The following is a 26,780-nucleotide window of genomic DNA, read 5'->3' as shown; positions in this document are numbered from 1 at the left end:
CAGCAGGGGTGGGCACTTGACTTAAGCCAGTCCAGTTAGAGTAAATCTCAGGACTTTAGCAAATTGGTTCTGAGGTGTGGGATGAGGGTGAGGATGCATGGAGCCTTGAGAGTTATTGACGTCTGTCTTAGCCCATGAAGGGAAGAGCCTACTTGAAAATGATGCCAATATCCAAAAAGCAGGTGGAGAGAAAATCTGAGTCGTGGTTGCATCATGTGAACCTACAGCAAAGCCTTGTCTGAAGGCAATTCTGGTTCAGAATTATGTGGTTTCAGTTTACATGAGTCAAATTCTCCTTTTTGCTTAGCCCAGTTTGGTGCTAGTGTTTTGTTACTTGCAACTAAAAATATCCTGACTGATACACATGAGATGGTGTTCTTATGGTTGCCTTCCCTTGGACAAACTCCAGTTTGTCAGTGACCCTCTTACCAGAGTCCCAGAATAAAACCTATTATTCTAGATGGAGACTGACTAGTGCAGGTCACAGAGGGCCTCTCATGAGACTGGATTAGAATGTAGTGTTGTTATAACTCAACCTGAGACTGGCATTAGGATTCTGGGCATCCCAATTCCAATGACTCTCACCAGAAAACTACCTTCTTTCCCAAATAATTTACCAAATTGTAACATAAACCCTAAACACCCAGGACCTTGTAGGAGAAAAGGGAAAAGTATAGTTCAGAATATACTTTCTACCTGTTCCTTCCCTACAGAAAGGCTCAATCCCTTCTGTTTCTGCTTTAGCTTTCAAAATAGAATCACCAACTTCTTTCTTAGTTCAATTTTGTCACATATATGTTAAAAAAAAACCTGCAGGTTTTCAAATACAATTACTATACATAAATACTGTGTAAAAAAGTAACATTTTTCTAAGCAAAGTGACCACAGTGTTTTGCAAGCATGTGGAATGATTGCTCCCTACCTACAATGAGGTAGTAGCATCAGGGAGGTTTCATCTGAGGAAGGAGACAGCTGACTAGTCCCCAAGAGGCCTCTGAGGTGATATTTCCTTGGTAACTACACAAAGATCCAGATTCTGGACCTCAGTTGGGAAAGTCCACAAACTAGATTTTCTGAGTGTATCCCCAGAGTTGCAGACTCAGTGAAATACTCATATGAGAAAGGCCTGTAAACCAGAATACTAATGCATTAATTTTTAAATGGAGATGACCCTTCTGGGCAGGAAACAGATGACCTTTGTCTCATTCAGAAAACCATACCCCCTTTCCTGAGGACAGATACCTGGAAAGTTGGATTAGTAATCTAGATAATTGCTGGGTGAGCATGGAATTAAGAGAAGTTGATTGTCTTGAGGACTTTTTCACCCAGGTCATGATTGTCCCTGATCAAATATATCCTTACATGTAGGGACTATGGCATGGGTCCACGTTGCCAAATTGTTCTTTGCAGAATGACAATAGCTAATATTTATACCTGGTGCTTACCATGTGGTCAATCGCTATTCCAGACATCTTACCTATGAACTAACTTAATCTTTATAATGAAACTTTGAGATTTTTGTTATTAGTTTCATTTTACAGATGGCAACACTGAGTCACAACAGGGTGAATCATTTGCTAAAAGTTGCATCATTAACTAGGTGGTAAAGCTGGATTCCTAGACTGCCCGGCTCCAAAGTCCATGCTTGAAATTGCTGTGCTGCACTGCCTCTTGAACACTATGTTCTTTTATGCTGCACACCCATCTCTGTTGCTGCATCCTACATGCTACGTGGGTTAGTTCATATCCTATTTGACACCATTTTCTATAAACCTGATTCCTTATAATGCTGTGTCTCTGAAATCTTTTTCTTAAAAAGTATATATGTATGTATATATAGACATATGTATATAGAGAAGTTTTAAAGAAAAAGAGTATATACCATATATGCATGTGTATGTGTATAAAATCCTTACTGCTGCCTCCGTATATACCAACAAATATGAGCAAAACCATGCTCGTATGGGCTGTTGGCCAGGATGCGAACTTTGTTATATTGAACTAGACAGCGTGATGATAGCTGTTAAAATAGCATTCTGCCTATACTTAATCCTTCTCCAAAAAAGGAAATATTTGGTTTCAGGGAGGTATTTAGTAGTTATAGCAAGTAATACTAGAAAGGAATGGGAGCATGCATTGGCCTCATGTTAGAAAGTGATGCTACAGTCAGACGCAGCTGCTCCTGGACAAGGCTGGAGGCAGCACACCCTCCGTCACGCACTCTGCATCGCCACAAAAGGCCCTGGTTAGGGCTGGATTTTACTAAGCTAGTCACATCCTTGTTTCACAGGGATTTTTGAAAAGCTGCTATAATTTTAAGGAGGAGTCCCTTGTTACTTTCTTTTTTAAAATCTAATGTTTTAAAACATAGATTAAAAATTCACATGATTCCAAAACCTAAATGTACAAAAGGTTATACAGGAAAAAAGAAATGTCTCTCTTACACCTAAAGCCCCAAAACTTGGTTCCCCTCCTGGGAGGCAATTATCAGTTCTTTATTTATCTTTCCAGAGGTATTCTATTATCATTTTCTTTTACGGTCACACTTTCCCCTAGTGATATGTGTCTGAGACTTTTTATCTTGTTTTGCCATGCTTCCCTCAATTTCTTTCCTGTATGTTTTTGAAGAAGACCAGGTCGACCTTCCCCGGGGACCTTCTTCAAATGCCAGCTTCCCACTGGTGGATATTGGTTTTATCCTCTTTCCAACTCCAATTTCTGCTCTGGCTAAAAGTTAGTTTGTATGTGACAGCTGGTGGTCCCAGGCACCTTCTGATGAATGATGGATGGGACCAGGAGCAACCCTTCCCTAATATCATTAATTGCGAGATTTTTGCGAGCTCAAAATTCTAAGAAATGACAGTTGCCTCCAACTGTTACCAGCTGTTAATTTGGCTGAAGTGGTGGGGATCTGACTCCCCTTCAGCAAACAATCTGGGACAGCGGTTGGCTCATGATATATCTTCCTTTACAGCCTCTGTGACACTCAATTCTGAATTTCTTAAGCCTAAAAATAGTATCCTAAACCTATTCCAGAGTCCCCACATCTACCACTGACCATGTAACCTTGCAGGAGTAACTTCCCTTGGTCCTGGGTTCCCCATCTGTACAATAAGGGGACTAGGTGCAATGATCTGCCTGCTTCCAGCCCTAAAAATCTTAAAATATAAGAATGGGTTCAGTTGGTAAATGGTTAATGTCACTTCAGTCCTTTCCTCTTCCCCTCAAATCACCTGAAACTTGAAGGAGTGAAGAATCTGGTCACGATCTTGAAGCAATACCCAATGTGTCCCTGGGCAATTTTAGAGCAACTGCTAAGGGGTTTCTGCTTTTAGCTGCCTTTGCCCTAGAGGGTTTAAGAACTGCTTGTTTCACAGCTGCAAAAAAAATCTTTCCTAATCCCACATACTGGCAAGTAACCTTTCTTTCTCATTTTAAGTTATTATGAAGACAAGTATTAATTTTTTTAAGTGTAGAAAGGCAGTGGGAAAAAGGCAATCCCCCCTTTTTAATCTCACCTGTGTATATCCAGTTAATCTATAATTCTCACCCAATTTGAGAGTTATTTTGAGTCATCAGCGTGACAGTTTTGAGGTATGCTTGTTGAATTAGGTGCTTCTCCCTGAGAAAGGCCAATGAGGCTTTGCGAGTTGGGGTCCATTGGGTGCCATATTTCCATGTTCTGAAACTGAATTCCGTCAGGGACTCTGAGGTGTCAGTTTCTCAGGACCCAGCTACACAAATCAAACTCCCAAGAGACGGATTTCTACCCAGATTAACAATTTGTCTGTTTGCACTGGGAAACGTACTTTCACTCAGGTCTGCTGTGTATACACCACCTCCCCCATGTAAATTTTTTTTTGTCAGAAGATTTTTTTTTTGGGGGGATAAATTTTTTTGTCAGAAGATTTGATGAATATGTCGTTAGTAAAAGATAACATATCTAGACCCTGATAGACAGGGTAAGATAGAAAATTCCTACTCTACAAAAGAGATTCCTAGAATGCATGTGTCTCATATTTGGCTCACTTACTCACTCAGCAAACATCCCTCAAGCCCCCCAGCAGATATACTGAAGCTATTAAAGCTTAAGTTTCATGGTCCCTCACTTGGGTCTCAAGACCATGGGAGGGGCCTTCCTAATCTGTTCATACATTCCTATGTTTTTGCAACGAAAGTAGCTAATTTAAATGCAATCAGTTAAGGCTTCCACCTCTTGGCACTCCTACTTCTCCTCAGTCACACTTCCCCTTGAGTAAGGTGGCGTTGGAATGGTTCAGGCATTTTTGGGGTCTGATAAAAGAGAAGTCAAGCTGGGGATGCATTTTGTTTGGGTTTAGTGGCCTACAGTCACTTCTGTAAATAGTTAAGTCATTGCTGGTTTTCCAGTGTCAGAACAGCTGCTAGGAATGCTTCTACGGCTTACTGAGCCAGCTTGCCCAGCAATGAGACATGAAGGTCCTGGGCCAGAAGTCACATTACAATATGAGTATGTCCCATTGCATCAAAAGTACATGGCAGGGCTTCCCTGGTGGCGCAGTGGTTGAGAGTCCGCCTGCCGATGCAGGGGACACGGGTTCGTGCCCCGGTCCGGGAGGATCCCACATGCCGTGGAGCGGCTGGGCTTGTGAGCCATGGCCGGTGAGCCTGCGCGTCCGGAGCCTGTGCTCCGCAACGGGAGAGGCCACAACAGTGAGAGGCCCGCGTACCGCAAAAAAAAAAAAAAAAAAAAAAAAGTACATGGCAAGTAGAAGAGCAAGAAGGTTTGAAACATATAGACAGAAGGTAATCCATGGTGCTGAGGGCCTCCTGGCTCCCCTCTCCTGTCTGCTGTGCCCTGCCCTTTTCCTCCAGAACATCTGACACATTCTCTTCAAGGGACTTGAGATTTTTACAAACCCCAGGAGGAGCCTTAGACTTCATGCTGTCTGGTAAATTTTGTCTGGCAAAAATCCCCAGGACAAGGAAACATGAAGGGGCCTGGGAATCTGCTCAAAAAGGGGGGGAAATGAAAAATATTGAGAATACAAATTAATATGAACTGAATACAGTGGCGATGGAGGAGTGAGAATATTAAGGGGATGGAAGTGAATGGGAAAAGGTGTATGGGGGGGGCGGGGGAGGGAAGATTTGGCAGACACGGACAGATTCTTTTTTTTTTTTGCGGTACACGGGCCTCTCACTGCTGTGGCCTCTCCCGCTGCGGAGCACAGGCTCCGGACGCGCAGGCTCAGCGGCCATGGCTCACGGGCCCAGCCGCTCCGCGGCATGTGGGATCCTCCCAGACCGGGGCACAAACCCGCGTCCTCTGCATGGGCAGGCAGACCCTTAACCACTGCGCCACCAGGGAAGCCCCGGACACTGATAGATTCTTGCTCTCCATTTCCTTTCAGAGAAGCTGAACAGATTGTTGCATTTCCAAGGCCTTCTTTTTGCAAAGTCCACCACGATTGGTTAGTTTAGACTTTGTGAGTTACAATGGCATTTCAGTCGTGCCTCCCTGAGGTCATCCTGATTAAACGTGAGGGTTTTTGAACACTTGATGAAATCTTTACTAAATATTGAGTAAACTGAAAAGAATAATAAATTATAGATATATGTCAAGTACTCAATCTTCAAGTTTAAGAAAACAAATTAACCTGTGAACCTCTCCCCACATAATCCTCTTCCCTTCCTCCTCAAAGGTAAGGACTATAATTTTGTAGACAGCATTCTTTGCTTTCCTTTATAGTTTTATCACAAGGGTTCATTATCCCCAAACACTATATTGCTTGGTTTGCATGTGTTTTATCTTTATATAAATGGAATCATACAATAGGTATCCATCTGTGACTTGTACTTTTTATTAAACATCATGTTCCTAAGATTCACCAATATATTTGTAAATCATTAACAGCTGTATGCTGTTTTGTTGTTTGAAATATACCACTACTTATCCATTTTACTATTCATATATATTTAGATTGTTTCCAGGTTGGGTTTTTGCAAGTCATGCTACACAGATCATTCTTGTACAAGACTCAAGCTACACACATGTAAGTTTCTCTAAGGTATAATCTAGCAGTGGAATTGTTTATTGGATGTGTGCCTCTTCAAATTTATTAGATAATACTAAAAATAGTTTTCAAAAATTATCGTGCTGATTTACATGCTTATCAGCTGTGTATGAGAGTTTCTTCTCATCGCTCAAGACACTTGTCAACACTTGATATTGTCAGATTTTTTAGTTTTAGCCAATCTGGTTATACAGTTGTGTCACATTATGATCTTAATTTGCATCTTCCTAATTACTAATGAGGCTGAACATCTTTTTATATGTTTATTGAGCACCACGTTTCTTTTGCGACGAGAACATTAAAACATATTTTCCTCATTTTTCTATTGAGCTGTGTGTTTCTTGTTTGCTTTGTAGGAGTTCTTTTATATCTGGTTATAAATTATTTGTCAATTATGTTTTACAAATATCTTCTCCAAGTTCATGGCTTGTCTTTAATGAGCAGGTTTTGTTTGTCTGTTTAATGCAGTTAAATATATTAATCTTTCTCTTTTGGGCTTATGTTTTAAAAATCTTGTTCAAGAAATCTTTCCCTACCCTGAGATCATGAAGATATTATCCTGTGTTATTATCTAAAAGTTTTATAGTTTTACCTTATACTTTTATGTATTTAATCCATTTGAAATTGATTTGGGGGTATGGTATAAGATAGAGGTCCAAATTAATTATTTCCCTATGGATATAGCATTGTCCCAGCACCATTTGTTGATCCTTTCCCCATGACCTGTGCTGATAATGCAGACCTAATTTAACTTTCCACATCCTTGTGGGTCTGTTTATTGGTTCTTTATTCTGTTTTATTTGTCATTTTGGCTATTCCTGAACTAACACTACACTCTTGATCTTACAGTTTTATGGTTAAGTCTCAATATCTTGTAAGACAGTTACCCCAGACCCACCCCCAACCTTGCTTTTCTTCAAGATATTCTTGGCCTCTTGTTTCACATATGTATTTTTTTTTTTTCCATGGCATGTGGGATCTTCCCAGACCAGGGCTCGAACCCGTGTCCCCTGCACTGGCAGACAGATTCTTAACCACTGCGCCACCAGGGAAGCCCCACATATGTATTTTTTAATTAGCTTATCAAATTGCAAAAAAATTTAAATGTGTTGTAATTTTTATTGAAATTGCATTGAATTTATAGACCAATCTGGGTAGAATTTACATGCTTATGAAATTAAGACTTATAAGACATAAAATGGAATATCTCTCTATTTATTTAGGTCATCTTTAATGACTCAATAAATTTGAAAACAATTTTTTTGACATTTGTCATGTACTTGTTTTGTTACATTTATTTCTATGAGCTTTATTTTTTATGCTATTATAAAAGGTAACTTTAAAATTTTACATTTTCTAACTGTTGCTGGCATATAGTAACACCATTTTTTAGCCATCAGCCTTGTTAAATACTCTTGTTAACTAATTAATTAATTATTAATTTTTGTGTAGATTCTTTGTAATATTTACTGGTTAGTTTCTTTCCAATCTTTATACTTTAACTTCCTTCTTACCTTCTTGTTCTTGTCAGGATCTCCTGTATGATGTTAAACAGAGCTGGGGATAGATGCACCCCTGATCTTGTCTCTATTTTAAAGAGAATGCTTTCATATACCCTGAGAAAACCATAATTCAAAAAGCGTCATGTACCACAATGTTCATTACAGCACTATTTACAATAGCCAGGACATGGAAGCAACCTAAGTGTCCATTGACAGATGAATGGATAAAGAAGATGTGGCACATGTATACAGTGGAATATTACTCAGCCATAAAAAGAAATGAAATTGAGTTATTTGTAGTGAGGTGGATGGACCTAGAGTCTGTCACACAGAGTGAAGTAAGTCAGAAGGAGAAAGACAAATACCATATGCTAACACATATATATGGAATCTTAAAAAAAAAAATGGTTCTGAAGAACCTAGTGGCAGGACAGGAATAAAGACGCAGATGTAGAGAATAGACTTGAGGACACGGGGAGGGAGAAGGGTAAGCTGGGATGAAGTGAGAGAGTAGCATGGACATATATACACTACCAAACGTAAAATAGATAGCTAGTGGGAAGCAGCTGCATTGCACCGGGGAGATCAACTTGATGCTTTGTGATGACCTAGAGGGGTGGGATAGGGAGGGTGGGAGGGAGGCTTAAGAGGGAGGGGATATGGAGATATATGTATACATATAGCTGATTCACTTTGTTATGCGGCAGAAACTAACACAACAATGTAAAGCAATTATACTCCAATAAAGATGTTAAAAAAAAAATAAAGAGAATGTTTTCAGTATGTCCCCATTAATTATGATGATTGCTGTAGGTTTTTTTGTTAGTGTACTATATCAGGTGTTTATTACTGTGTAACAAACAACCCCAAAACACAATGGTTTAAAATGACAAGAATTTTATTATTTTTCATGATTCTGTGTGTTGACTGTGGGGCTCCACTGGGATGGCTTGTCTTTCTGTTCTAGGTAGTATCAGCAGGGCTGGCTGCAATCTGGACAAGATCCAAGATGGCTGGAAAACTGGGGCCTTTCTCTCCTCCTGGTCTTTCTAGGGTTTCTCTCTCTGGCTGGCCTTTCCAGGAGAACCTGACTTCCTTGATCGCTTGACTTGTCAAAGTATAACACTTATTGACACTTTCACTTTCAATAACATAAGAATCTTCTATTTCTAATCTCTCCTGGACTTATATGCTATTGTAGAAGTGCTTTTAGTCTATACTGATATTTAACCTAGCAAGGTGTTGTTATTGCTTTATGTAGTTTAGATTTGTTTATATTTACTCAAGCATTTACCACTTTTTTTTTGCTCTTAATTTCTCCTTGCATCTCAGACTTTCCATTGGGGATTATGTGACTTCTGCTTGAAGTATGTTCTTCAGAATTTCCTTCAATAAAATGGCAAACTCTCAATTCTTGAAAGATACTTTCTGCCCGCTATACAATTTTAGGTTTTTTTTTTTTCTCTCAGCCCATTAAAGATATTACTTTACCACTTTTCTGACTTCCACTTCTACAGTTAAATCTAATTTCCATTCTTTTGAAAGTAATATATTTTTTCCTCTCCATCTTCTTTTAAGATCTTCTCTTTCACTTTGCTGTTCTGCAGTCACATTATATGTCTAAGTATGAGTTTTAAAAATTATTTATCCTGGTCTTCCCTGGTGGCACAGTGGTTGAGAGTCCGCCTGCCAATGCAGGGGACACGGGTTCGTGCCCCGGTCCGGGAAGATCCCACATGCTGCGGAGCGGCTAGGCCCGTGAGCCATGGCCGCTGAGCCTATGCGTCCGGAGCCTGTGCTCCGCAACGGGAGAGGCCATAGCAGTGAGAGGCCCGTGTTCTGCAAAAAAAAATTATTTATCCTGCTTAGGAGTCTTAAAAACTCACACCAAGATATAGCCAAGAATTGAAATTGGAGAGATAGTTGGGGATCAGATTGTGAAAGGTTTTAAAAGTGGTACTAAGGAGTTGAGATTTTATTCTGTAGAGCAGTGATAGTCAAACCTCGTAGCTGTGCACATTATATAAGAATTTTGGAAAATATGTGTTCCCTTGCACATGCTTAACATGTATAATTTTCATCATAGGTCATATAAGTTCATTTCTTCCTAATAAGAAAGAGAATATACTAAATATTTTATAAACTAAAATAAGGTGAGGATTGACTAAAATTGGAATGTTTTATGGCATGTCTTGAATATATCATATTTGATATATATTTGGGTATGATTATATACTATTTGAAATACATTTGTGTGCTTCTTGAATAAAGCATGCCAATTTAAAAATAAATCACATATAATTTTTTACCCATCAGTTTTATTAAATGTCTTAAAATGTTTATACTTTAAAACATCATTTCATTTAAAAGAATAAGAATGACTTACCTATACTGCTTCAAATGTTCTGAATTTAGGCCATCCCAATATGAGATCAACACTGTTCCTAACTTGAAGCTTCACCCTTAACAGAAATATGTGTAGGACACAAAAAGGCAGGAATGCTTTCATTAATCATTAAAGAGGGTTCCCTGAAACCAATTGTCATTCCAGGTGGTGTAATCAGTCACACAAGAGGTCTAAACAAATTCTCCAATGTCACAATGGTTTCAGAGGATCAGTCAATCTCTCTGTCTCACACACACACACACACACACACACACACACACACACACACACACACACACACACACAAATGCAAACAGACCTGGATGTACCACATTTACTTTTGGAAAGGGATTCAGGCAGACGTAAGAGGTTTTGCCCACAAATAGTTATCTGCTTCAAACGGACAGGAAGTAAGGACCTTTTACTTGGGGCAGGAATGATTGGCTATAGAGAAGCAAGTCATAATTCTACTATACTTCATTTGGAGGTAGGTTCAAATGACCTAATGGACAGATCTTTCTCTCTTCTTGTAACAGTAAACAGGTAACTAGCACGAGTTAGAAGAGAGGCATTTTTCATAACATATAAGTATGACATGTTCAGTTACTGCAATATTTTGAAATTTACCTTTTTGAAATTTTACTTGAGAATGGTAACTTAGAGTTATTTTAGTTATTTCTACATTTTTCTCCAAAAAGAGAGATATATGAGAAATGTGTCATGGTAACTTTAGACGTATAGAGAAGAATTTGATCAAGAGTATCCTAGAACAAGGTCTAATACATATTTTATGATTAAGTGTTAATTGTCATCAGTTATGCTTGATTATACTAATCATTAACCACTGGACCACCAGGGAATTCCCTATTTAGACATTTATCATAATCAAGAAGGCACACATTATGTAGACAAAGTGTCCTAAAGCTAGTTCTGATTTTTTGAGTTATCCAACATAAGCTATTTTTTCTCTTTAATTTCCCTAATTTTCATGCTAGAAAGATAACTCAAACATTATAGTGAACAGCTATAGTTTTTGATTGCTCAGAGCCATTCTTTATTTGGAGAATTGTCCCTTTGCACTTTATTAGAGCTTGGTGGGGGGCTGTCATCTGCTACCCACTCTCCCCTATCATGGTGACAAGTAAGTAAACAAGCCCTGGCTAATCAGAGTGATCCAACTTTCCAGGTAAAGTGATTGGTTCAGGCGTAGACACACAACCAAGATGAACCTTTCCTGGGACTTTTCAGCCGGAGCTGGAGGGGAAACATGCATTTCTAGACCTATGGGGCTGGAAGGGTGTGCATCTGGAGTGCTATCTTCTCATCTGTAGAAGTAGATGAGTTCAACAAACCAATAAAACAAGATCTGGGAAATGGAGGAAGGGGGCCTGATTATATAGCTTGGCCCCTACATTTAATTTCTGTCTGACATCATGTCCTCACACTCCCACACATGTGGGTGTGTTTTAAAGATAATTCGAGTTGAGTTTATAGCACTTACAACTGGAGGAGTCCTGGTAAGTACAGACATCTTTCTAATTTATTCATATATGCAAACATTCACCATGAAAGTGAATATATTACAGTGAAGTATGTTAAAAATGTGGTCCAGGTGTCACTTGTACCCAGGCAGTATAACAAGCAGTTGAGAGCCTAGGCTCTGGAGTCACACTGTCTGCCTGCCTGCAGACTAAACATCACCTGGGGCTGAGAAGTGCTGCCTCTCCACAGGGGCACGGGCTTTCCAGGGAGGGCTTCACACATCAGGAACCAGGGCTGATTGCCATTTATCATCGCAAGACACTATCATCTTTCTTAGAATTGTGTTATGAGAAATGTCAACCATTCTTTGTTTCGTTATCTGTACAATTCTAGGAAGAGAAAGGTGGAACAGGAGAACCAAGAGAAACAGGAGCCAGCGTTTTTTCTATGGATGGGTAGAAGGTTCCTACAGGTTGTGCCTGTGAGGAAAGCATACAACCTAAGCTGCTATTGTGAAGCCACCATTTCATTCATTTTCATCATCTACTTGGGTCCTGCAAAGCTTTTTTTTTTTTTGCCACCCTGGTTCTGTGGCCCCCTATCACAGAAAATCCTCTCCAACACTACTGGAATATTTTCACCTGTCTGTTATGCTGCCTGAAACGTGAAGATTCATTTGGGTTAAGAAGCCTGCCAAGGGACTTCCCTGGTGGCACAATGGTTAAGAATCCACCTGCCAATGCAGGGGACATGGGTTCGAGCCCTGGTCCCGGAAGATCCCACATGCCGCGGGGCAACTAAGCCAGTGAGCCACAACTACTGAGCCTGCGCTCTAGAGCCCACGAGCCACAACTACTGAAGCCCGCGCACGTAGAGCCCGTGCTCCGCAACAAGAGAAGCCACCGCAATGAGAAGCCCACGCACCACGACGAAGAGTTGCCCCTGCTGCCGCAACTAGAGAAAGCCCGCACACAGCAACAAAGACCCAACGCAGCCAAATAAATAAATAAATAAGTAAATTTATAAAATAAAAAAAGAAGCCTGCCCCCCCCCCCACCAAAAAAAAGAAGAAAGAAACATGCCATACTAAAGAGACAAATCCCGCTGGGAAGTTTAGTGTGAGAGCACAGTCTTCGGTGTTAGGCTGCCTGGATTCAGAGCCCAACTCCATCACTGACTGTAGCGTAGTGACTCTGGACAAGTCACCTAACCTCTCTCTGTCTCAGTTTCCTCATTTGTGGAAAGCAAATAATATAGCACCTCCCTCCCGGGATTGTTGACGATCTAAAGAGTTAATTCATGCCTAGAATAGTGCCAGACACACAGGAAGCACTACTTAAGTGTCAACTCTTATTGTGCTTAGGTGTTCATATATCATTTAAATCGGATTTCCTTCTCACTAATCTGTCTGAGGACTGCTTCACTGAGGGAGTGGAAGTTTGAAGGGAGGACAAGATGGGGGATCTGGGACTAGAGGAATTGGAGATAGGGGATGGGGTGGGAGAGGAATCCGGAAAGAGATGGATAGGAATGGGGAGGATAAAAATAGTTAAGGGCTTTGGGGAGTGAAGTGAACCTGAATGGGATGCTACACGTGAAGTCTCTGGGCCCAGAGTAAGTGACATTACAAAATGGAAGAGAGGAAAAGGAAAGGAAGTGAGAGGGTGCTAAAGTAAACAGCACACATTTCAAAGCTTTGTCTAATGTTGACTTGCATCCAGAAAAGGGGGCAGAAATTCTTTTCCTCCCTCTTACTCTTGGACTAGTATCACAATTTAACTGCATTATAAACGAAATAGAGTGCTGTGGACAAACCTGAGATCCCAACCATCATTTATACTCTTTCAACAGGAAATATTTTCTGAGTTCCAAATAAAAGGCTTCAATGATCTTTTGGAACAGGATCCATTTGTAAGTTGGGGCCTGCCTGTTTGCTGGGGTCGGTAGGGGAGTTTTCAGCTGGGCAGGTCAGATAGACAGCCAGTGTTTCACAATAGAAGAAACTGGTGCTTGCAGTTGTTGAGTTGTCTGGGCTAGTGACACAGCTAGTTCTAGAGCCCAATCCCCAGGTCTCCATCTCTCCAGCAGAGGCTGAATGACCACCTGCCAATCATCACAGAGGAATCCAAATATCTGGTTGGAAGAAGTGGAAGAGGGGAGGAAAATGAGGAAATCCCCAAGTCTTCCAAACGCAAGATTCAATTATGCTACACTACCTGATTTTAGATGAGACCGTGGTAAGCATCAATCCCTTCTTTTCTTTTTCCTTTTGGGTACTGCAACAGTCTGGATCATAATAATTCCTCATTGATAAAGATCAACTTGTACAATCTGCCATGAACTTCCAGGAATGTTTAGCACCTATGAGACCCAGCTGTAAACATCTTTGCATTAGGAGAGTGATAGGGAAGTTTTTATTTATTCTTTACTTGCAAGAAATGTCCCAAGGTCATTGATGTCATTGTTCTCTCTACTTGACCGCTGTGGAGCTAACCAAGGGAGGTGAAATGACCAACCAACTCACAGCAAATTTTCTTGTGTGACGGGGAGCTAGAGCAATGATCAAGCATCAATGAGACTTATAATCTGATCAATACTAACACCAGCACAATGAAAAAATAACAGCACCAATAAGCAATAGTGAGAGGGCAAATCTTTAAGAATACCTCTATGTTGATTTACTCATGCAACAAGAGATAGGTGAATTGCTAAGAAAATAATAACCACTACTAATAATTGAGCATTTACTATGTGCCAGATGCTGTCTTAGTCCCCTAAGCTATATCATCTCTGAACCTCACATGGAGATTTTATTATCCCTGTTTTTCTGATGAAGAGCTGAAGCGGAGGGAATTTCAACTACTTGTCTGAGGTCCCCTAGTTGGTCAGGAGCAGAGCTGAGACTTGCCCTCAGGTGGGTCTGAGGTTGCTGTCCTATGTGAGGTAGCAGCAGCTAGGGACTTTGGGTTTGGTGTTCTGAGAGATACACTAGTGTCAGACATGACCAAACTATAAAGAAGTTGTAGTGCTGTGGATAACTTGGTGGTGGTGAGAGAGTTCTGAGAACAACAAAATCGAATTATAGGAGTAAGGGAGATATTTTAGTAATACAAACAATACAACAAATAGAGGAGAAAAATTTCTTCTACCTGACTATATCACAAACCATTGTTGACCAAAAATCATGCCTTTAATAAATATTTTAGATTAAACCCATTGTTTAGGAAGCCACAATAATGTTTTCTATCTAGGAGGCAGTAAGTAGAGTGGTCAGGACCATGTGCCTGAAGCAAGACTGCCTTGAATCAAATCCTGGTGCTGCCACTTCCCATCTGTGTAACCCTGAACTAGCTGCCACAAGGGTTAAAGGATTAAATACGCGTGAAGCGCTTAGAAAGCACCTGATCCATGGAAGACACGTGGTCAACATTACTCAATTCTGGGTGCCGAGTAGTTATGAATGGTGTGATTAGACTGAAGGTATGGTCCCCACTTTGAAGGAACTTAGAAGCTAGTTGGGAAGAGAAAGCACCTGCTAATAATGTGTCTTAGGAACTGATACAACATAAAAACACCTCATGTCATCAAGGTATACACCGTTGTATCACTAATAAAAACTCAGTAAAGAATTAAGGAAAGAAAAGAGAAAGTAAGCTATGACGTAGATTTTGAAGGAGCTGCTGGCTTACCACTACAAACATTTTCATTCAAGGATTCTGGAAAAGTGACTTGTCCATTATCAATATTGTTAATCTTGATACGTTAAATATTTAATGATAACCTTCTCTGTGCAAGACACTGGGATAGTGGTAACAAAGGACTACAAATCTGAAGAAGCTCTTATCCTCAGGGAGCTTAAGGTCTGTAATAAGTTACGTATTAACAAAATGGAAAGTAGAAAGTGCCATGGAGAAAGCATCACAATGGTTTCCAGAAGTTCTATTAAGCACGTTACAAAATGGGTTAATCTGGTGCACAAAGGAGCCCAGATGCCAAGTGCAATAATGAACATGAGAGAGATCTTGTTCTTTTTGGAGGGGTCTCCTGGGTTACAGTAGGTATTGGGACTCGTCCTCCCTAGGACATCCTTTGCAGGATGAGAAATTTAATCAGGATACAGAGGCTGAGGAGAACTTACTAAGTGGGCAAGAGATGCATCAGGATGAGAATTTATTAAATTACCTAGCAAGACAACAGGACCGATCATCTATACAGCCCTAATTCTTCTCTCTCCACACCCCACCTCCCACCTCACCATGCCTGGTAGATAGAGTCATCTTGGGAATAAATATTAGCTAAGAGATTGCTTGGTGTCAGTCAGATAGATTGACCCTTTCCACTCTATAAGAACCTTTCTGTTTTAACTAGATAAAAGTTTTGAGTCTAGACAATTACCTTTTAGATTCCTCTTTTTACATTTTTTCCTACTATTACACATTCTTTTTTCATCTGAACAGGGATTTTTAGCATGTTACAATTGTCAAGTTGATAGCTCATTTTACATTGGCTATACTCTTCGTTTCTTCCTGATGACATTCAGGGAGGATTCTTCGTTTCTTATAAATCTCTCTACAGGATGGGTTATGTTGGAAGGCTTCCTGTAGAAAGCAAATACCACTATTCTAATAGTTGAATTATTTCTTTACCTGAAAATTTCATCTTCTTCCTGACTTTTTGTCTCCATCTCTTGTCCTAGATCTTGAATACTATTTTTAGATTTGACTTCTGTTTGCTGATTATATAACAAATTTTATTTGGTTAATTGAATAGGATTTATATTTCATTTGGAACCTAACTCATCTGTAGCTAAGCACTACTTTGGCTGTCTCTAGTGGGTTATATGAAGCCTGAGAAAATCACACTGGTGCCCTGCCTAATGGAAAGACATGTGTACAGGTAACATCAAATTGAAATAAATATCAAAGGAAAAGAAAGTCAGGAAAGAACTCGTGTTTGTAAGGATAGGGTGGAGCTTTGTCCTTCAGTTAGAGGGATAGAGGTTGAAAGGTGATTAATTTTTCAGTCACCTCCCTAAAATGTGGTTGTGGCAGGACAGTAAGCTTTTATAATGTGAGTTGTTTTTTTTAGTAAATTTATTTATTTGTTTATTTATTTATTTATTATTTTTGACTGCGTTGGGTCTTCACTGCTGCACGTGGGATTTCTCTAGTTGCGGCGGCTGTGGGGGGGCAACTCTTCGTTGCGGTGCGCGGGCTTCTCACTGCAGTGGCTTCTCTTGCTGCGGAGCACGGGCTCTAGGCGCACGGGCTCTAGGCGCACGGGCTTCAGCAGTTGTGGCACGTGGGCTCTAGAGCGCAGGCTCAGTAGTTATGGCACACGGACTTAGTTGTTCTGCGGCATGTGGGATCTTCCCGGACCAGGGCTCAAGCCCGTGTCCCCTGCATTGGCAGGCGCATTCTTAACCACTGCGCCTCCAGGGAAGCCCTATAATGTGAGTTTAGAGCCCAAGATGGGTTTATCATATGAACACCTCTAGAAAGAATAGGTGTGTCGATTAAATGCTGCCCAGGTAAATTTGTCTGAATTCCCTTTCTAGGCAAGATGGGCCCTGATCAGTGTCCAAAAGCGTGACCTGGACATTGGCAGGCAAGGCTAGACCAGGGGTTGGTGAAGCAGAGAATTGGAAGGCATCTAGAACAAGGTAAACACAGCATTGACCTGATGTTTCTGGGCAGCAATTTGAAAACAAGGGAAAGAAAATGGAGACACTATGATTGTTCAGGTCTTACAACTTCTGGCTAGAACCAAACATTTAAATTAATGTTGGTGGTTTAGAAAAGTGCTTAGAAATTAACGTTATAATACATAACAAATAACGTTACTTATAAAACCTGAGAGAAACACTTTTCAAAGTTTTTTTTTAACTTTTATAATATTATTTAATCTTTAGAATAAAGATATGAGGAAGACAGCGTGAATATTATCATCCTACTTTTAAAGTAAAAGAAACTGGATACAGAAAGGAAAGTTAAGTTGTTTATTGTGGTTTACTGGAAAATGATGACTAATGCCTAGTTCACCATGCTCCCAACATGATATTATTTATTCCAGGATAAATATTGAGAAATAATAATAAATAAAAGATCAGTTGTTAATAAGAAGACTTGAAAATAGTCTACACATCATACTTCTTATTTTACCCAGGAAATGGTTGGGGACAAGAAATAGAAAACTACTCACACTAGTTTCAGAAACAGACATGGCAGACAATATCATGACATAAAAGGAAGCAAGGCCAGTGGGCACACATCATACTTCTTATTTTACCCAGGAAATGGTTGGGGACAAGAAATAGAAAACTATTCACACTAGCTTCAGAAACAGACATGGCAGACAAACATCATGACATAAAAGGAAGCAAGGCCAGTGGGCCTGGCACTGGGAAGTCAGGAATCATCTCTCATGTGGCTTCTGTCCCTGCTCTCATCATTCTTGTAGTCCTCTACAGAGACTGGCTTGCTTTTCCTGCTTCCTTGTGTCTTTTCTGCTATGCACTGAGTGCTTCATAACCTTGCAGTTTGGCTCCCAAGACCAACTGACTGCTTCTCAGTGACCTTATTCCAAATTCTGGGAGAAGTGGAATGGTTTAGCTTGCCCTGGTGATCAAGGGAGGAACAGGTACCGGTTCATAGTCACTTAAGGCCACTATCCTAGCACAGGCTCTGGGTGATGGCAGAAGTGTGGGTAAAGAGGTAGACACACAACAAATATGAAAAAAGTCTTATATGCTCTTATATGCTATCAGTATTGTCCTATCATTAAAAACCAGAAACCAAAAAATAAATAAAATTTTTAAAAATTTTAATAAGATAAATTACATAGAAAAAAACCCGGACAATATAGCTAGTCATTGATTATAATAAAATGTCAGATTCAAGAGGATTGTTTATTATAGTACAGGGTCCAATTTGGGGCATTTCAACCAAAAAATACAAAAAATGCTTTAGGTTTGATTGGAAATTAAGACCTTTTAAATGATAAATGGAGGCACTAACTCAGTAGGTTAAAATAATTTTTAAGAAATAGATATAAAATTTAAAAGACATGAAAAGGTACACAATGGAAATTTAGTCTCCCATTCACCAGTACCCTCAGCCACCAGTACCCCTTTTCAGAGGTAATCACCATTATTATTTCTGAGATATCTTACCAGAAATGTATTCTCTGTATATAAGCACACGGTTCCATATCGTACTTTTTTCAGTATACTTTAGAAATTATTTCATATGAATATCACTTGAGTGACCTTATTTTTTTTATTGGCTGTATTCTATTGTAGGGGTGTAACATAATTTTTTGACCAGTTTCCAATTGATGACATTTAGTATATTTCCAGACTTCTGTTATTACTGTCCTTGTATATAGCTCTTTTTTTTTTAATTTTTTAAAAATTTATTTATTTATTTATTTTTGGCTGTGTTGGGTCTCCGTTACTGTGCGACGGCTTTCTCTAGTTGCGGTGCATGGGGGCCACTCTTCTTCGCGGTGCGCGGACCTCTCACTGTCGCAGCCTCTCTTGTTGCGGAACACAGGCTCCAAGTGTGCAGGCTCAGTAGTTGTGGCTCATGGGCCTAGTTGCTCCGCGGCATGTGGGATCTTCCCAGACCAGGGCTTGAACCCGTGTCCCCTGCACTGGCAGGCAGATTCTCAACCACTGCACCACCAGGGAAGCCCTATAGTTCTTTTTGTATACAAGTGAGTTTATCTGCAGGATAAAATTTCTAGAAATGGAATTTCTGGATTAAAGGGAATTATATTTCTGATTTTGAAAGAAATTGCCAAACCGCCCTCTGCAGAAATTTTACCAATTTCCTTCTAATCAGCAATTCATAACAACATCGGTTTGCTCACACTTATAGGTGAGTGTAGAGTTATGACATGCTTAGGTCTCGAGTCTTTTACTTGCTGGGGAATTTCCTCAATTTTATCTTCCAACCTACTGTTGACATCTTTATATTGGCTATTACATTTTTAATTCATAAGAGCTTTTTTTCTGTTCTTTGATTGTAACTTCCTCGTATTAGTCTTAATAAATGCAATATTGTGTCTTGCTGTAAGGTACTGATTAAACTTTTTAAAAATTTCCCCTTGCTTTGTGCTTTTTTTTTTTTTTTTTGGTTTCGTTTTTTGTTTGTGGTTTGTTGTTTGTTTTTAGAGGTAGGGGCAGCTCTGCGTTAGAGACTTTTCTAAGATGTTTGGCCATTCTTGACTGACTGTTCATATGTAAAGGTCAGATACCTTTCCTCGATATCTTTGATTTAATATTCTATAGAACAAAAGTCCATTTTCCCTTTGGGGTGGGGGAGGGATGGTAGCTTGAGGGGGAACAGGGGCTGTGTGTCCAATTGTTCCTTCTAGTACTTTTGTCCAATTCTATTTTTAGAGGCACTTTCATTCCCACTTTTCTCAGTACCCAGTGTCTCCAATTCCTAAACTTTCCAGAGTTCTGCTGTGCAAATCAGCTGGCTTCTTTTGGCCCTTCTCCTCTGCAGGCAGTTAATTTCATTTTTCTCCACTTAATTAAATCTATTTGTCCTTTATTTTTTTCATCTTCCCCAAATTTTTATTCATTATCCTCTCCTCTTCCATTCTTTTCATCCTTTATTATAATTTTAGGTGAATTTTGGGAGGTAGCAGATATAAACATGTATATTCAGTTCACCAAGTTTAGAAGGTAGTCAATAAATTTGTTTTTAATCTATCAGAAACCCTGCTTTTCTTGTGGTTATATTGCAAAATTAATAATGTTGTTAAGAAAGAAAAGTACTGAAACATAAGTACATCTTTGTAAATATTTATGTTTAGATATAACTCAACCCCCAAACCCATTATTTTTTTTTTTTTTTTTTGCGTTACGCGGGCCTCTCACTGTTGTGGCCTCTCCCGTTGCGGAGCACAGGCTCCAGACGCGCAGGCTCAGCGGCCATGGCTCACGGGCCCAGCCGCTCCGCGGCATGTGGGATCCTCCCGGACCGGGGCACGAACCCGTGTCCCCTGCATCGGCAGGCGGACTCTCAACCACTGCGCCACCAGGGAAGCCCCAAACCCATTATTTTTAAAGTGGTTTTATTTTCATTTCAATGTGTGTGCTGCTATTGTTTATGTTATAGTAGATATCAGTAAATTTAAAACAATTTTTTGGAAAAGTGACTAACATATTAGGCTGTTTTTAATAAAGTCATGTTTTCCAACTGTAGTTACAGTTTAAAAGTCAATCTGTAACTAATTTTGCCACCATTTATTTATACTTTCTCATGTCAAATACTCTTAACAACCACTATGTTATAGATATAGTGGCTTTTAAAGACAAGTATAATTGCCAGTTCAACATTGAGTTTCAAATCTGTGTATGCTGGGTTAAGCCATAATGAAGAAAGTCTCTCTAAGTGAAGTCTATTAAATACAGTAAGAATTACATAAAATTTATTGGTTGATCTAACAGAGGTATTAAATGCTTATGTTACTAATTTTCAGAAGGAGTAAGAATATTTCTTTCTGGAATGTGAAACCACAGATAGAATTGCATCTCTCCGGGGAAAGGGTCTCAGTGATTATACAGTAAGCTTTTCCCATCTGTAATGTGATAACCAACTTTATTACTACACTACTATGGTAGAAAATTATCTCCTATAATATATTTTTTAATACATTTGGCTGGACAAAATGGGGAATTGGATCTAACGCCTTTTTTTTCCATTTAACTTTCCCCATTATTCTAAAAACATTTAGATTTTTGAAAGCAGTTTTACTCTGGAACTCTTGAATAAGCTTCTATAACCAAACTGAATTCTAGAAAATACTGTTTTAAAATTAAACATGTATTGGGTATCTCATGTCAAATTGTTCATTGTTAGCATAAAGTATATTATATTCAATAAATATTTTCCAAGCTTCATTTATGTACATGACGTTGTGCTGTTAATTGACAAGAATATATAAGAAGCACAGTTTTTTAGGGAGGCAATACAGCATGGAGATTGTGAGTCAGACTGCCTGGATTTGACTCCCAGCTTTGTCATTGCTTAGCATCATGACCTTGGGCAAATCACTGAGCTTCTCTAAGCCTCATTTTCAAAAATATGGTAAAAATACCTGCCTTTCAGGGTTGTCCTGAGAACAAAATGAGGTGACATAGACATTTAATGTGTTGTCTGTATTGTAAATGCTCAATAAACATGAATCCAGAGATAGAGAGAGAGAGATTGAAAGAGAGATTGAGAGAGAGATTGTATGGTGCTCTCTAGGAGCTTACAATCTATTTGGGGATACGAGAAACACACACTTGGTAAAACTGTATGTCATCACATAGTAAATTTCCAAAGTGAGAGAGTGATACCATGATAACCTCAGCAGGGGTTGGAGAAGGGAGATGTCAGTGTGAAATGTCAGACAAGAGGGACATGGAAAAGTTGCGCTGGAATGAAACGAATGGAAGTATATTTGGTGCTTAAGAGGAGAAATAAGTGTTTGCTTATTGAATGACTAAATCAAAGAATGGCCTGGCTAGTGTGTGGAGTGGTGATAAGGTGAATTAGCACAGTGGACTGAGGTTATAGAAGTCCCTGGATGCCGCCTTAGTAAACCATAAGGAACTGGGGAGTTTTCAACTGGGAGGTGAGTAAGGGTAGAGAAGACCTGTGACATAATGAAAATAGTGGTGTAGGAGAAGGTGTGTAAAACTGCAAAAAATTTATAAGGCTAAGGAGTAAATGGAAGGACGGAGAAGAGTTAACATTAAAGGAAGGAAAAGAGTTAACATTGATTCTAAAGCCTGTTAAAGAGAAGAAATGATGTGAACGGTGACTGAATAAGAAAAGTTTTCAGGTTAAAAAGAAAGTTCTTTTGGGCTTCCCTGGTGGCGCAGTGGTTGAGAGTCCGCCTGCCGATGCAGGGGACACAGGTTCGTGCCCCGGTTTGGGAAGATCCCACATGCCGCGGAGCGGCTGGGCCCGTGAGCCATGGCCGCTGAGCCTGCGCGTCCGGAGCCTGTGCTCCACAACGGGAGAGGCCACAACAGTGAGAGGCCCGCATACCGCAAAAAAAAAAAAAAAAAAAAAAAGAAAGTTCTTTTATTGCTGTCCTTGCTTTTATAAAAGCTATACATGCTTCTGGTAAAAAAAAAAACAAACAGAAAAACAAGACCAAACAATAGAAATATATAAAGTATATAAAGTAGAAAAATGAAAGTCCCCTCCTCCTCCCCCAATTCCGTTCTCCTGGGGTAACCATTGTGATAGTTTGTTTGCATAGCTCTCCAGGCTGATTTCTATGTATGCACCAACTTAAAAGGAAATGGGAGACTGGTATACACAGTTCTCTTCAACTTGTTTGGGTTCTTTTCCATGTTGGTTCATATAGAGCTATGTTTTCATGTATGCAAGGAAACATTATAATTGTATTTACCCACTGCTGTACTGACGGATATTAAGTATTCCGATTTTTGCTGTTATAAACAATACTTAAAGAGCAGTCCTGTATAGTTCTTTGAATGTCACCACAGTATTTTTGTAGGACGAGTATCTATGTGTGAAATTGCTGGGTCAAAGGGTACGTACATTAAAAATTTTCCTTGCTTTTGGCAAATTGTCCACTAAAGAGATATGCTCATTTACACTCCTGCCATCAGTGTTTGACAGAGTCTGTTGTCCACATTCTGGCTAAACCTGAATATTATAAACCTTGTTAACTGGCCAGTCTATTAGGCAAAACATACCTTGTTTTAACGTGTCTTTCTCTGATTATCAGTAAGGGTAGACGTATTTTCATAGGTTTTATTTTTATTTTTTTCCTGTGGTGATTTCAGTTTTGACCTTGTAGAGGTTGAACTGATGATAAGTGTCCTCATCTAGAGGCCATAGAGGAAATTAGACATGTGGTACTGAAGTCTGGGTAAGTTTCACCAGTGGAGCGGTGATCGTTGAAACAGTAAAGTCATAAAAATTCCCTGTATAATCATAAAAAGAAGGGAATACAAGGCCCTCAGGAAACAGCGTTAGCAAAGAGGAAAAGAGAACGTGCTAGAAACTGAGCAGCAAGCTCAGGTAGAAAGAAAGCTCGGTAGTTGTTGAGATAGAAGTAGAACCAAGATGTGCTCTGGCATGCTAACTGGTTAAAGGGTTTTGGGTAAGTCTTGAATCTCTGAGCCGCAGTTTCCTCATCTCTAAAATAAAAACGTTGGATAAGATGTCCCTTTCACTGTAAAATTCATTGTTTCTATAATTTTAACCCAAGAGATGAGACGATTTCATGGGGGTAGTCAACAGTTTTAGAAAGCATGTAGGATTTGGCAGTGAGGTGGTCATTTAAAATAATTAGGATGTTACAGTCTATGGATGGCTTATTGCTGCTTTTTTTGAAATTATAACTTTTTTTAAAAAAAGCTTTTTATTTGGAAATAATTTCAGATTTATAGAAAAGTTACAAGGAATACCCAAACACCGTTTACCCAGTCACCTATTGTTAACATTTTAGCTCTTTTGTTTTATAACTTTTGTTATCTCTCCTCTCTCTCTCTCTCTCTCTCTCTCTCTCTCTATATATATATATATATATATGTGTCTGTGTGTGTGTGTGTGTGTATATTCCCCCCCCCAACCTTACATACATCCTAGTCCTTTACTCCTAAATACTGCAGTATTTAGGGACATAATCACAGTACAGTTATGAATTTCAGTGATTTTAACGTTGATACAATACTTTAATCAATCTACCATCTGTTTTCCAATCAACCTAATAATGTGCTTTATAGAATTTTTCCCCTCCAGTAAAGGATCCGATCTAGTATCTCATGTTGCATTTAGTTGTCATGGCTCTTTAGCTGGGATATTTTCACAACTTTTGTCTTTTGTGGCATTGACATCTTGAAGAATACAGCCCCCACCCCCCTTAAAAAAACGACAACAGCAAGTTCCTCATTTGGGATTTATCTGATAGTTCCTCATTAGATTCCTCATTAGAGTTCCTCATTTCCTCATTAGATGCTGTGTCCTCTGGGAATTACATCTTGAGGCAAACAATGTCCATCTGTCCCTCATTCGTGATGTTAGTTTTGATTACCTGGTCAAGGTTTTGTTCAACTTCTCCAGTGTATAATTACTGTTTTTCCTTCCTTGCAAGTAATAGGATGTCTATAGGAAGAATTCTAAGATGATGCAAATATCCTGTTCCTCATCAAAATTTCTCCCTACAGTTGGCATCCATTGATGGTTCTTGTCTTACCCAAACTTTGCTACTATGATTGCAAAGTGATGATTGCTCAACTCCAGTACTCCCTCCACATTTACCTGTTGGCATTCAACATTCTAGCATAAGCGAGAGTACTTCCTTCTTCTCTATTTATTTAATCTATTTATTACTGGTATGGATTTATGAACTCCTGTTGCTGTTTTTTAATTCTAACCTTAATTTGAATGCAGGGTATATGAGTATAAGGAAACTACTGTGATGACCATCACTGACAAAGATTCTCACCTTCCATTAAGTGTCTAGAACAATGCCTAGAATTTTTATAAAGGAAGTAGAATGCAATAATAATTTACTTATCTGGTAAACTCAATTTTCAAAATATAGAGGAAAATACGAAAGTAGGCAAATGGATTCTATACTAAGTAAATGCCCCAAAGTATCAGAGTTGTTTTAGCATTTTCTGAGGTTCTTTACTCCTACTTTATACATGTATTTTTAAAATATTGTTTATTTGGCTAGCATGTTAAGACAGTTCAAAGGGAGGTGTGAGTGTGCACACAATCAGTGCTGTAGCAGTGGTGCAAGAAGGGACAGCAGGGGGATCAGTCATTAGTACCGTCCAGATCAATTAGACTCAAAGGAGTGCAGGAACATAGTAGGCCATGATTATTTATTGTAGAGTGAAGGGTACTAAGTACTTCTAAGCTTCTGGGGACATCTTGGTATTACAGCTTTTGTATTTAAGACACCTCTGGGTCATTAGGTATAGGTTAAGCTACACCACGTTTTTGTTTTTGTTTTGCTATACGCGGGCCTCTCACTGTTGTGGCCTCTCCCATTGCAGAGCACAGGCTCCGGAGGCGCAGGCCCATAGGCCATGGCTAATGGACCCAGCTGCTCCGCAGCATGTGGGATCTTCCCGGACTGGGGCACGAAACCGTGTCCCCTGCATCGGCAGGTGGACTCTCAACCACTACGCCACCAGGAAAGTCCCTACACCACGTTTTATTAGTTTAAGGCAGAGAAACAAGTGATATTTCAGAAAAAACATCAATACAAGTGGTTTAAATGAAGCCATTACTAGCGCTTGCAGATTAAAACCTCAGTTATCTAGAATATCTAATCATGTTCAATCCCTCACTGCCCCCTTTCCTTACACTGCCATATAAATGAGGCATTACTGAAATTGTCCTTAAAGTTAATATTGAAAATTATTAGTTCATGCAAACATTTATTTATACACTAGCTGGTCTCCCCAAGAGTTGTTCCAGAGAAACATTAATCTTAAGTAAATACATCCCTGATGATCCACACCCTGCATAGAGTTGCCCTTGTGAGGGATAGCTCAGTCGTAAAATAAGGCCTTATGCCTTTTGAAATTTGTTGCTCATATTTGAACGGACTGGTGATTATCTTTGTTCTTCGTATCTTAGTATCTGTGGCATGTCTCTCTCGATTTGGGAATTGTGGCAGGCTCTCCTAGTAACTTGGTGTCAGTTTTCTGGAGAATGTCTGTCTATCCCCTTAAAGACCCCTGTGCATTTGAATTTTGGATATGCTACTTTGCCTATATTTTCAATCAGATTATCGCAAACATAACAGATTGTTTCAAAATGTCCAGCCAATATATATATTTGAAAAAAAGGTTACAGCCCAGAGAAATAATAGATATATGTTATTACTGAAATTCTGTTGGTTGCAATAGAATTAGGTGTTACTGAAATAATCTTTCTTGTGACACCAGTTCGATTTTGTTTTGACAGCTGTAATGAGATGAGTTGTTTGTTGATTTGTTTTTTTTTTTTGCAGTGGTGGTCTCTTGTCTTTGAAACTGCTTGTTCTACATCTAAATGAGTTCCTTGGCTTATCCCTTGGAAATATATTGATGGACAGTAATAAAACGGTTACATAATGGTGATTCTTCTGAAACTACTTTTAAGCATATTGAATTCTTATTGATTTCTATTTTATATAATGGCATTTCTATTTTATACATTAGTACTTTTTGTTATACTAAGACTTTGCATATTTCTTGTCTTTGGCAAAAGCAAATGGAAAACATAAAGCAACTCAGAGAATTTAACAGTGATAAAAGATGCTCTGGTGAAGAAAATTCGCTGCTCGTACTCTTTGGGTGTAAGAAGTCAT

Source organism: Leucopleurus acutus, assembly GCF_964270905.1.
Source record: "Leucopleurus acutus genome assembly, chromosome: 2".
In the NCBI taxonomy this organism is placed as follows: domain Eukaryota; kingdom Metazoa; phylum Chordata; class Mammalia; order Artiodactyla; family Delphinidae; genus Leucopleurus; species Leucopleurus acutus.
The sequence above is the reverse complement of the archived record's forward strand: the minus strand, read 5'-3'. Positions refer to the sequence as shown.